Source organism: Engystomops pustulosus, chromosome 2, assembly GCF_040894005.1.
Source record: "Engystomops pustulosus chromosome 2, aEngPut4.maternal, whole genome shotgun sequence".
NCBI classification, from domain to species: Eukaryota; Metazoa; Chordata; class Amphibia; order Anura; family Leptodactylidae; genus Engystomops; species Engystomops pustulosus.
In genome coordinates this window covers 219,930,627-219,942,123 of record NC_092412.1, presented here as the reverse complement: position 1 = coordinate 219,942,123, position 11,497 = coordinate 219,930,627, and the positions used below count along the sequence as shown (strand labels likewise).

Sequence of the window (11,497 nt, the reverse complement as noted above, 5' to 3'; positions counted from 1 at the left end):
TGTGAACAGACAACAGCGTTATACCAGCCAAGCATAAGGCCCATCGACCAACATGGGGAGAGAAAAAGAACTGGAGCGCACATCCACACATCACATAATTATCTACTCCCACTAGGCTACATTGTATAATGAACTCAAGGTTCTTATTTACATTTTGATCAAATTGTATAAGCCCACTAACCACTTCATGGTGACCTTGTTGTAGTGGGTCCCTACACTACTGTGTGCACCATCACATGGCATCCACCGCCGCTGCAGCACAGCCCAGCAGGGACCAAGACCCGGTTGCCCCCAGCACCCATTCTGGCAGGCATAGCCCCCTGGGTCCCCACCAGCACCACACCACAGAAGCAGCAGATGCCATGCAAAACCACACCATGTGAACAGGAAAAAGGCTCACCATGTGTGACAAGGTGTTGAATACTCACTGTTCCATGTGGTCTCAGACACTAGCTGAGAGGAAGTAGGCGGCCCCTATATGCAGTCTCCTGCTTATTTAAAAACACCTGGGTCGAATGGGGAAGAGTGCTGGTACCAGGAAAAAAACTAAATAAATGAAGGGATAGAATATACTAAACCAACATGGGGATAGAAAAAGAACTGGACCACAAATCCACACATTACACAATGATCTACTGCCGCTAGGCTACATTATATAATGAACTTAAGGTTCTTAGTTGCATCTTGATCAAATTGTATGTATATGGCCCATCGACATCCCAGTGGCAAAAGTCTTGGAAATAATGATAGCCTATGAGTATATCAATGTATGCATATGTTATAAGTCTAACCAAATTCCCACTTGTTGCATATGTTAAGCTGTGCTCTTAGGTGTTTTCAACATGTCCAGAAAGCTTAAATACAGAAGAGACGAGTGGTAATAAAAACATAATAGCCCACAGTAACTAGAATAGGTTTATTTCAAAAGTCTGTTGACCCCACAAGAATTTGCACAGAAAACACTCAAAATGCAATTAGCTGTAAAATACAGCGGTCTGTCGAAGGATGAATTATCTTGCTACAACAGTAACACCAGCATTTCAATGTTCTCCGCCATTCCTTCCAGCGAATGAATAAAAATGACTCTTTGCCTTCTATATTCACGTAAGATGATTTACATGCAGAGAGAAGAGCGACAGACTGTTCTAGGTAATTCGATAAGCACTCGCCACCCTTAAATTAATATGCAGCCTCCTTTCAAGTGCTAGCTATTTCCAAGTAATTGGAACACTGACTTAGTTGAGGGAAAAATGAGATTTCAATTCACTTTTACATGTCATTTAGGCAGCTAAGGCAACAAAAGACATGTTTTGCATACAATGCAGTTTTCAGTTAATACTCTGATCTTCTACACATTCTTATGACCCTACCTTAGCTAATTTTAACAAAGCTTCATAGGATATTCACTTCTATCTGGGTTTTACATGGCCTTTATAAGACTTTTAGAGCCATTTTTTAGCCTCATTGGGTACTTTATAGACTGTGGTTGGGGCAATCATTTTGACAGTAAAATGTTACAACGCATTTCACTAAATCATGCTTTTGTCCTTGCATATCTTTCCTTACTGTATTATACTATCATTACTGTAAAATGAGATGACCAGTTTCAAGACAATACTGGTTTATGATATTGTGCCAAAAATGCAAGTGTGTTTACCCTGTAGAGGAAATCAACCATTTGAAAAAAACTAAAAACTAGAAAAACTCACCTCCGCTCCTCTTGATGTTGATTCTGGCACTGTCTTCAGGTAGTCTTGACACGCAGGGATCACCTAGAAAAAAATTCCTTTTTTAAATGCTTGGGGCGGGCGGCATTTCAATTTTCGCCTCAGCCTGCAATAAGGTTAGAATCGGCCCTGCCAGGAAGTGATCGTCATACTGAATAAAAACTCTCAGAAAATGATTTATTAGACACATGTGTTTATGATTAATTGTAAAGAGAGCCTGTCATCAGAAATTGGCCTAATAAACAACAGTATGTTGTCAAACAGCTGAACAGCTTCTTAATCATGTTTCTTTCAAGGCCCAACTTAGTGGCATCATTCAGAAAATGATCTATGAAGTTAGACGTTAATTGGCTGTATAAAGTCAAGAGGGTGGAGAGTCAAGTTCTCTCTGCCTCTGAAAACCTTTTCCCCTATGATTGACATCATGTGTCGGACTTCAGGATCTCTGGTCAAATGACATCCCTGGACACAGGACCATCAATTACAGTGAAGGAGCGTTCTGAGGCAGGTAGAGCTTGACTTCAGTGTTAAACTCTCCACCTTCATGACTTTGTAAAACCAATTTACATCTCATTTCAAAGTTGATTTTCTTGATGATGAGACCACACCAAACCATAAAAGAAACATACTCAGCTTGATAACTTACTGGTAGTGGTGTTTGCATGGGGTTCCTCCAGGTCCTCGGGTTTCCTCCGGGTCCACGGTTGCCTCCCACACACCAAAACAAACCAGTAGGTTGATTAGATTGTGAGCCCAATTGAGGACAGGGACCAATTTGGCAAACTCTCTACAGCACTGCGTAATCTGTGTGCGCTATATAAATAAAGAATTATTATTATTAGGTCAATTTCTGATGTCGGTTTCCCATTAAGTTTCAAGAAATATACATTTGTTAATCTATTTGTGTACAGTATATTTCCCCTACCTACAGATTTATAATTTTATCATTGTAAATATTTTTTTTTATATTTTATCACCATGACAATGATAAAAAAAATCTACAATAAACAATTTTCTAAACTAATAAAAATTACCATATATACTCGAGTATAAGCCGAGACCCCTACTTTTACCACCAAAAACTGGGAAAACCAATTGACTCGAGTATAAGCCGAGGGTGGGAAATGCATTGGTCACAGCCTCCCAGTATATAGCCAACCAGCACCCAGTAGTATACAGCCAGCCCCCAGTAGTATACAGCCAGCCTAGCCTGCCCCCTTAAGTATACAGCCTGCCCAGCCTGCCCCCAGTAGTATACAGCCTGCCCAGCCTGCCCCCTTAAGTATACAGCCAGCCCAGCCTGCCCCCTTAAGTATACAGCCAGGCCAGCCTGCCCCCTTAAGTATACAGCCAGCCCAGCCTGCCCCCTTAAGTATACAGCCAGCCCAGCCTGCCCCCTTAAGTATACAGCCAGCCCAGCCTGCCCCCTTAAGTATACAGCCAGCCCAGCCTGCCCCCTGTAGTATAAAGCCAGCCCAGCCGCCCAGCCTGCCCCCTTAAGTATAAAGCCTGCCCAGCCTGCCCCCTTAAGTATACAGCCTGCCCAGCCTGCCCAGACTGCCCCCAGTGCTATACAGCCTGCCCCCAGTAGTATACAGCCTGCCCTCTCAAGTATACAGCCTGCCCATCCGGCCCCCTTAAGTATACAGCCTGCCCAGCACTAACAAAAAAAAACAAACTTATATACTCACCCTCCGGTGGCCCCGATGCACAGCGCTGCTCCCCCTCGTGGGTCCTCTTCTGTCTTCTATCTTCCTCTGTCTTCTGTCTTCCGCAGGACGCCGCCATGTTCTTCCCTCCCGGTAGGCGCATACGCTGACGTCATACTATGTGACGGCCGGAGAAGAACATGGCGGCGCCCTGCGGAAGACAGAAGACAGAGGAAGATAGAAGACAGAAGAGGACCCATGTGGACATCAGGGGAGCAGCACTGTGTATCGGGGGAGCAGCGCTGTGTATCGGGGCCACCGGAGGGTGAGTATATAAGTTGTTTTTTTTTTTAAGTGCTTGGCTGCCTATTGACTCATGTATAAGCCGAGTTGAGATTTTCAGCACATTTTTTGTGCTGAAAAACTCGGCTTATACACAAGTATATACAGTAAATATTAAAAGAGACTCTGAGGGTAAATACATCTAAGCAAATAGTATCAAAAAGGATCTAGAAGGAAATAAAGTATTTCACTAGTGCCACCTATTGGAGGTAGCTACTCCAATAGGGACACCTACTGGAGTCATTGCTCCAATCATTGAAGAGCCTTAAGAGCTGACTAAGGATATAACTACCCCTAAAGCCAGAATCGCTTCGTTATATGTCACCCTCATAAAATCCACACTATGTATTACACAAAATGTACCCAGTGTTTTCCCAGATAGTGTCCTTTCATACGGTTTAAAAAATAGTATATGTATAATACATTAATGCAAATAGTCATGGCCCCCTATCACATTTCTTCAATTTCATAAGATGGAGCATCCATTATATTCCCGAAATGTATGGATTAGGATGGTTGACAACATTTTCCCATATTCTTCAAATTTCATGAGGAAAAGATGCTAAGAACAATCAACAAAACCGACCAACTCTTTACTAGTAAAACCGAGACTTCACTTTCCATACATCAGTTTCCATCAGCTCTAACATGAAGTTATAAAACTAGAAGTATTTGAGAATGTTCTAACATGGATAATAATCATAAACTGGAATGAAACTCTGCTGACAAAGTATTACTGACAAATTGTTAGTGACAAAGCAATTTAAGGAATAATAGTATGGAATCTAAGTGGTTTTCACCAACAGAAAATAGAAATGTGTCATGTGCCAAAAGTAAATCTAGGAAGTATCATACTGCTCATGACTTGGTGATGATGTCATCTTTAAAGGACCTCTTCAAGGGGAGAATGGAGGTTAATGTATTGATCTTCTTTAATTTACTGTCAAAATAAGCCAATATTAAAGATGATTTGTAAAATTCATGATTTGAGTACATACTCAACAATTCCATTGCCATTTGTCTACATTATGGGGGATATTTATCAGGACCTCTGCGCACCGCCAGTGGCGCAGAGGCCCTGAAATAATCACAAATGCTAGCTTATTGCTAGCTTTTGCGATTATTTGCCCCGATCCGCCACCTTCACGCCAGTGGGGCGTGAAGGGCGTGAAGGGGGGGCTTGGCCGGCCAAGCGGAGGGCGCGGTCGGACGGGAGTGGGCCTGCATGGGGCGTTATTGTCCCCGCGCCTGCGCACTTGCTGCTGCCGGCGACTTTTCATACGTGAAAAGTCACCGGCTGTGGTTTTTTCTACGCCAGGCCTACACTGGCGTTTTCTACACTTGGCGGCCTCCCGCCCCGATACATTGGGCCCGATGTATCGGGCTGCGAATTTGCAGCGGCGGGGCTAACATACGCTGGCGCACGAGCACCAGCGTATGATAAATATCCCCCTATGGGTCTATGAGGTACCTTATCACCACAAAATTGCACTGGCCATATGAATAGTGCTGCAGCTAAGCCTCTTAAAGAGGACCTGTCACCCTAAAAAAAGGCGCTAGGAGCTGCTTACTAAAGTAAAGTAAGCAGCTCATGGCACTACCCCATTTTTAGCAGTGTTAAACTTCTAACTTTATCCTTACCCTAAAGCTAGCAGACACTGCAGTACCATAGCTTCAGAACGTCGGACCGTGCTTACAGTGGTTTGGCGTTTTCATGAGGGGGCAGTGTGAGGCACTGCTTCTTCTCTGCTGTCAACGCCTCTCGGACCGTCCCCTCATGAATACGCCAGACCACTGTAAGCTTGGCTCGGTGTTCTGAGGCTATGGCACTGCAGTGTCTGCTAGCTTTATCGGAGGAAAAGATATTAGTTGGGGATCCCTACTGTAAGGTATTCTTTATAGCTGTTTGGATTGAAAGGTAATAAAAGCTCAAATCTGTATTGAAGAACACTTTATGGACTAATGTTAGTTTTTTTTATTAACTTCATAAAACAGAGAAATAAGTAGTCAATTATTGTCAAAGTTAATAAAATAAATCTGAAACCCATTGTCATGCAGCATTTTCTCTTGTGAAACTTTGATGAATAGATGTCTACCTTAGAAACAATAGATGCATTATCCACATAAAGATGCTGTGAGTGACAAGCAGCGCCTCACAGAAAAGACTACTATACAAAGTAGTATATCAAAGTTGTAAATACTGACTAGAGAAAAAAATATCTGACAATGATAAAAATATTAACAGAGAAGAAAGCTGCATTATATTAACTCTACTAGCATTGTCTACAAGTCCTTAAAAGGGTTTTCCCAAAAGATCCAAAAGATAGGGCCTAACTTGCCACAGATCACGAGAATGGGGGGAACTGATGGGGTCCAATGTACCTTCGTCGTACACCTTTCCGCTCCCTGAAATGAGCGGAGCAAGCGGCTTTGAATATCTGTGCTGCTCCATTCATCTCTACGGAGGTGACGGAGATTGCCGATCAGCAAGTTAAGCCCTCTTCTGCGGACAGGGCCTTACTTGCTTCCTGGAAATACCCCTTTAAAGTGGAAATATATCCCTAATGTGGAATGTGATACAACATGTGGCATACAAATTTTTGGCATACAGTATATAAATAACCTGTTGGCTGCGCCACTGTATATGAGGGACATTTATAAGGGCTTGTACTCCAGTTTTCTGGTAATGCCTAGAGAGCCACCAGGAATTGTGATTATTTTGCCCTTTACTACAATTGGCGTGTAGGGGTTCCTGCCCCCGCACTTATGTATAGGGTATAGCCTGTGACTGGTTTCTGCTTATAGTCCAGGGCCAGAATAGCCCACGGCTAAATGGAGGCTACGGCCTACTGATGTATACGGCAGTGCCAGAGGGATGTGCATGATGCACCGGGGTGAGATAAATGTCCCTCTATATTTGTTACAATGCAAAAATTCTAAAAAAAAAAAAAAAAAAATTTTGGAAGTTTGCTTATCCAAAGCTTTCAGGATAGTGAAAAAGAGAAAAGGAATCATTAATGATCTTAGAAAATCAAATGCCCATCATTCTACAATGAGAAAGATTATTCACAAGTGGAAACTATTCAAGACATTCAACAGTCTTTCCAATAGTCGATGTCCCAGCAAATAGACCTCTAAGTGTTTTTGACCATGGCCCAGAGAACAATAAAACGACTGAACAGGCCTCTGTAGAATAAGTCATGGGTTGTTTTAAGGTTGTATTATCACATTTTAAGACCATCTTAGAACCAGATGTTAGTTATTGTGTCCTGTAATGTCAAACCAAAGAAGTCAAAGAGATTTGTGCCATGACTGTAGATTTGTATTTGTAATTATACATTGTATTAAAAAAGCTTACATAGAATTTGCATATATTTTTAACAATTCTTTCACTATACCGTTTCATTAGCCAAAATGGCTATGGAACATGTATGCTAGGGAGTACTTATCTTTTCTCATCTAGATATTGTTATTGAAAAGGTTCACATAAGGATATAGAAATGTGTACATTTCAAGGTGTGCCGATCCCATGCCAGACATAGATAAACAGTACAGAACTCTTTAATGGTACAAATGAGAACCAACTAATTATGTTTCCATCTTATAACTGCATGCATCTGCAGGTAATTATGTGCAATTATACCATCCACAGCTCTGAGTGTCTTGAGGACCTTATATCCTTAATTGTCTACCTAGGTACCTAACCACTTAAATGCTGCTGCTTCTATATCTTTTCCATATAGTATGAAACAAATGAAATAGATCTGCTAAAATGGGAGGTTATTTGGGAGCATATAAAATGCCTGCTGAGCAGAATTTTTTAAAGAAATGCGTACCAAAAACCAATGGAAAGCATAGTATTTATATATACTGCTTAAAAACATAAAGGGAACACTAAAATACCACATCCTAGATCTCAATTAATGAAATATTCCTGTTGTAATTCGTTATTCAGGACTTAGTGTAGAACAATAGAGAACACAAAACTGATCAATGAAAATCAAACTTCAGTGGAGATGCCTTAAGACAATGAAGTCATATACACAAAGCATGCTCCCTATGTTCTTCAGAGTGATCTCCTCCCAAACCTGTTTTAGAATTCACTATTGGATTTAGGTCTTGGGAATGGGCAGACCAGTCCATAGCATCAATGGGGGAGATTTATTAATCTATTTACAACAAAAATCTTTTGTAGATTGCACTAAAACTGTTTGCACCACATTAATAAAGAGTTTTAGACAGTTTTCTGGTTCTCCTACCACTAGCTTGACAAAAGGGGAGTGGCCTATGAAAGGGGGAAAAATCATCAGTGTGCCAAAAATACTGCTGACCCTACAGAATTGTGTCCTAATTTTCTGGCGTAAAGTAAGCCAACTAATAGGAGGTACAGGGTACGACTAGACAGTCTTATACTACAACAGATTTATTATCCAGCAACAGACACTTAAAGGATACCTGTCATCAGGTCTCTGTCACTAGTCTTGTCACTACTACCTATTGGAGCAGCTCACAAGGATCCCATCCCAGCCTTTATCTAATCAATTCATACATTAATCATTGTGCAATCATCTTTTCTTTATTATGTAAATGAGGCTGGTCACATGGTCAGAGGCAGTGATGTCACCCCTGTTACCCCTCCCCTCTCCTCCCCCTCCTCATGTCTGTGTGTAATGTATAGTAAAGCATTGCTGGTGTGTGTGCTGCATCTGCTGACATGTTCCATCCTTCTAATACACATGTAACAGACACAGACATCAGCTACACAAGTACCTGACATGTTCTGCTATAACATGGCTGCCTGGAGCTGTTGTATCTCTCCTATACACACACAGGCTGCAGGAGGCGTGGCCACCAGCAAGCACATGGATCAGCCTTTACACCATTATACAGGCTGTCAGTCAAGCACTGGGGGTGTGGCTGTGCCGCCCACTCATGAATAAGCTGGACAGCTTGATGCTAATGACTCATTGGACATTTCACAGGTCATTTGCATACAGCTTTAGGACCTCATTGCTTAGGTTTACAGGCATGTAGAGGGACAATGAAGGGATAGAGGCAATGCTTTCTAATGGCAGTTTATGAAAATCTATTTAGATTACAGGGTTATTTTGCCTGACGGGTTCTCTTTAAATGTATCTGGTGCAGAATAAGACTAGTGTAACTTTGCACTGTCTACAGAGCCGGTTTTAGGGGGCGGCAAACTGGGCATTTGCCTCTGGCTGGCAAATGCCTCCCTACACCATTACTACCCACTTCTAAACCAGTCATTTTAAATGGAAGTCAGTCCAATCCAAAGAGCACATCCTAGCACGATGCTGCAGTCAGGGTGATGTTGCTTATCACATAGAGACTTTTTTGAAATCCAATGATATACCTCTGCAGACCATCTTGTACCATAGCCAAAAGCATAAATAACACTGACCATGGTGTCTGCAGACACGCGGTGTCAGTCACATATATTAAGTATGAGCATGTTCCTATTGGTAGACATAATGGTAGACATGTCAACTGTGTTGTTCTCTGGAATTTTTTTCAGGGCTCCTGAAGTATTTTCCCTGTTACTCCATGCACAGACACCTGCACTTTTGTTGGGTTGAAGCTCTTCTGTAGCCATGTCCACTTCTCTTAGTGTAACAGTCTGTTCCAGCCATCTGCTCTAAAACTTTCTCAGAGAGACATCAAGCAAGTCACTGACATCAAGCAAGTCTTTATACTGTAATTCTTACAAATATATAAATATATAAGTAGATATATAAAATCAAAAAATAAATCCTTAAAGGGATTTTATTAGTAATTCTTCTCTATTGACTCACACACTTAGTGCTAGAGTGAATAGAGTCTTATCTTCATTGTAATCTCTCGAGTGCTTCATTTGTTTGGATCAAGGATGAGTTTGACTTCACCTTCAAATCTCTAATTCAATGCGCTGCTTTTCTTTTCTTTTGATGTTTTCCATATGTAAATTCACTTATAGCATCTTGCTAATAAGTGCAACTTTTGCATATCTGTAAAAAACATTATGAAGAACATCATCCAAGGTTACTGACATGAAACCATTCTCAAGGAGTACAATATGCCTTACACATAACTCATCTTATGTTTTCTTTCTATAGTTTTCTTAATAAAAGTATGTCAACATGACTATATAGTGTGTCCTGCTGTGACGTGTCTACTTTATTTGGCTATGAAAAAACTTTCTCTACTGCAACATCAGCTCATCAAGTAATGCATGTAATTCGTTTTGATGGTAATTGGTAGGGTATATAGCAAAGCATGAACCTGTGACCATTGCTGGCGGGCATGAGATATGAATTATCCTAGTGAAAACTAGTCATCTGAGCTACATTAATTTAACATTTTCATGACATATTAAAACATTTTGCAAAATGTTACCAAAATTTAACATTTTTTTGTTGGAATATGCTGAAGATTGCTGGTTACTCTCCTCTTTTCTGTATATAAAATACAAATTATTGTTATTATGTATATTATGAATAAAATGCATATAAATACCAAGATCAGGTCTGAACTTATAGATATGGTACAATCCAGGTATACAACTTGTTCGTGTATAATGTGATGGTCAGGGCCAGCTCCAGGTTTCAGTAGGCCCTGGGCAGCAGAGCCTCAGTGGGCCCCTTTGTAGTGAACTCCGGTGGCGACATTTAAATGAAGAAACTAAAACTGTCTCCTGTTTCCAAAAATATTCCCTAGTTTATCATTACAAACAGCCCCTCATGGTTATTTTATATACAGCCCTCTTGTGGTTATTTTATTTTCAGCTACTATGAATTTATTAGACACAGCCTACCTCAGCCCCATGGATTCCTTATTTACAGCCTTATGTGGGCCCCCCAGCAGCTATGGGCCCCAGCACTTGCCCAGGTATGCCCAGTGCTGGTGCCGGCCCTTGTGATGGTTTATAGGTGTAGTGTCCACAGGCTTTAGGTTATGGAAAATTGTTTTGCATTTTTTCTAGTAAACTAGAAAGTGACAGCACTATACCAAAACTAGTCTTGTGGGTCAGATATAGCTGGGTGGGTTCCATGGCGCACCGCTGCAGTGACGGCATGGGTACAAGAGATCACAGTCAAATTTAAAAATATTGGAGATTGGACAATACATTTTGAGCAAATTCTACAATGTAAGTAGCTTTATTCACATACACCATTCATGGTAGGAGAGCTTCAGAAATACAATTTTCTGTTAGCAGGAGTGCTGCAATTAGCCAACAGGGAAAAGGCTCTCTAAAACTTAGGTGAAGGCACTTAGGACTTTATACTAGAACAGTAGGCTTCTATTTTAAAGGGAACCTGTCATTAGCAACTGGCCTAGTAAACCCTTACCAATATATTGTCAAGCAGCGTAATGCCTTGAAGTTTTTGTTTCGTCCATGGTCCAGTCATCATCTAGAAAATCAACTAAAGTGAGATGTAAACTGGTTGTGTTAAGTTAAGGAGGCACAGAGTTTAACACTGAAGTCAAGGTGGGGAACTCTTCCTACTCTTCTGTGATTGACATTGTGCATTGGACTTCAAGAGATCTGGTTAGTGATGTCTCTGAAAACAGGACCATCAATTACAGTAAAGGGGGCTTTCTGAGAAAGAGAGAGCTTGACTTCAGTGTTAGAATCTCTGCCTCCTTGACTTTATTTACATCTTACTTAAAAGTTGGTTTTCTGAATGATGCCACCACACAGAATCATGAATGAAACATGATCTGGAAGGTATTCAGCTGTTTACCAACATACTGGTATTGGTTATTAGGTCAATTCCTGAT

At 41.1% G+C, this 11,497-nt stretch overlaps 1 long non-coding RNA gene across 1 annotated transcript in view; it reads right to left on the bottom strand.

The window, feature by feature from the left end:
* Positions 1–1,485: 1,485 nt before the first annotated feature.
* The window catches only part of LOC140116736 (uncharacterized), a 42,487-nt gene continuing 32,475 nt past the window's right edge, over positions 1,486–11,497 (bottom strand). The window contains exons 2-3 of the long non-coding RNA XR_011852945.1: positions 2,374–2,540; positions 1,486–1,772 (exon numbers count right to left, since the gene is read on the bottom strand). This is a non-coding gene — a long non-coding RNA (uncharacterized lncRNA). The remainder of the gene's footprint in view (positions 1,773–2,373; positions 2,541–11,497) is intronic.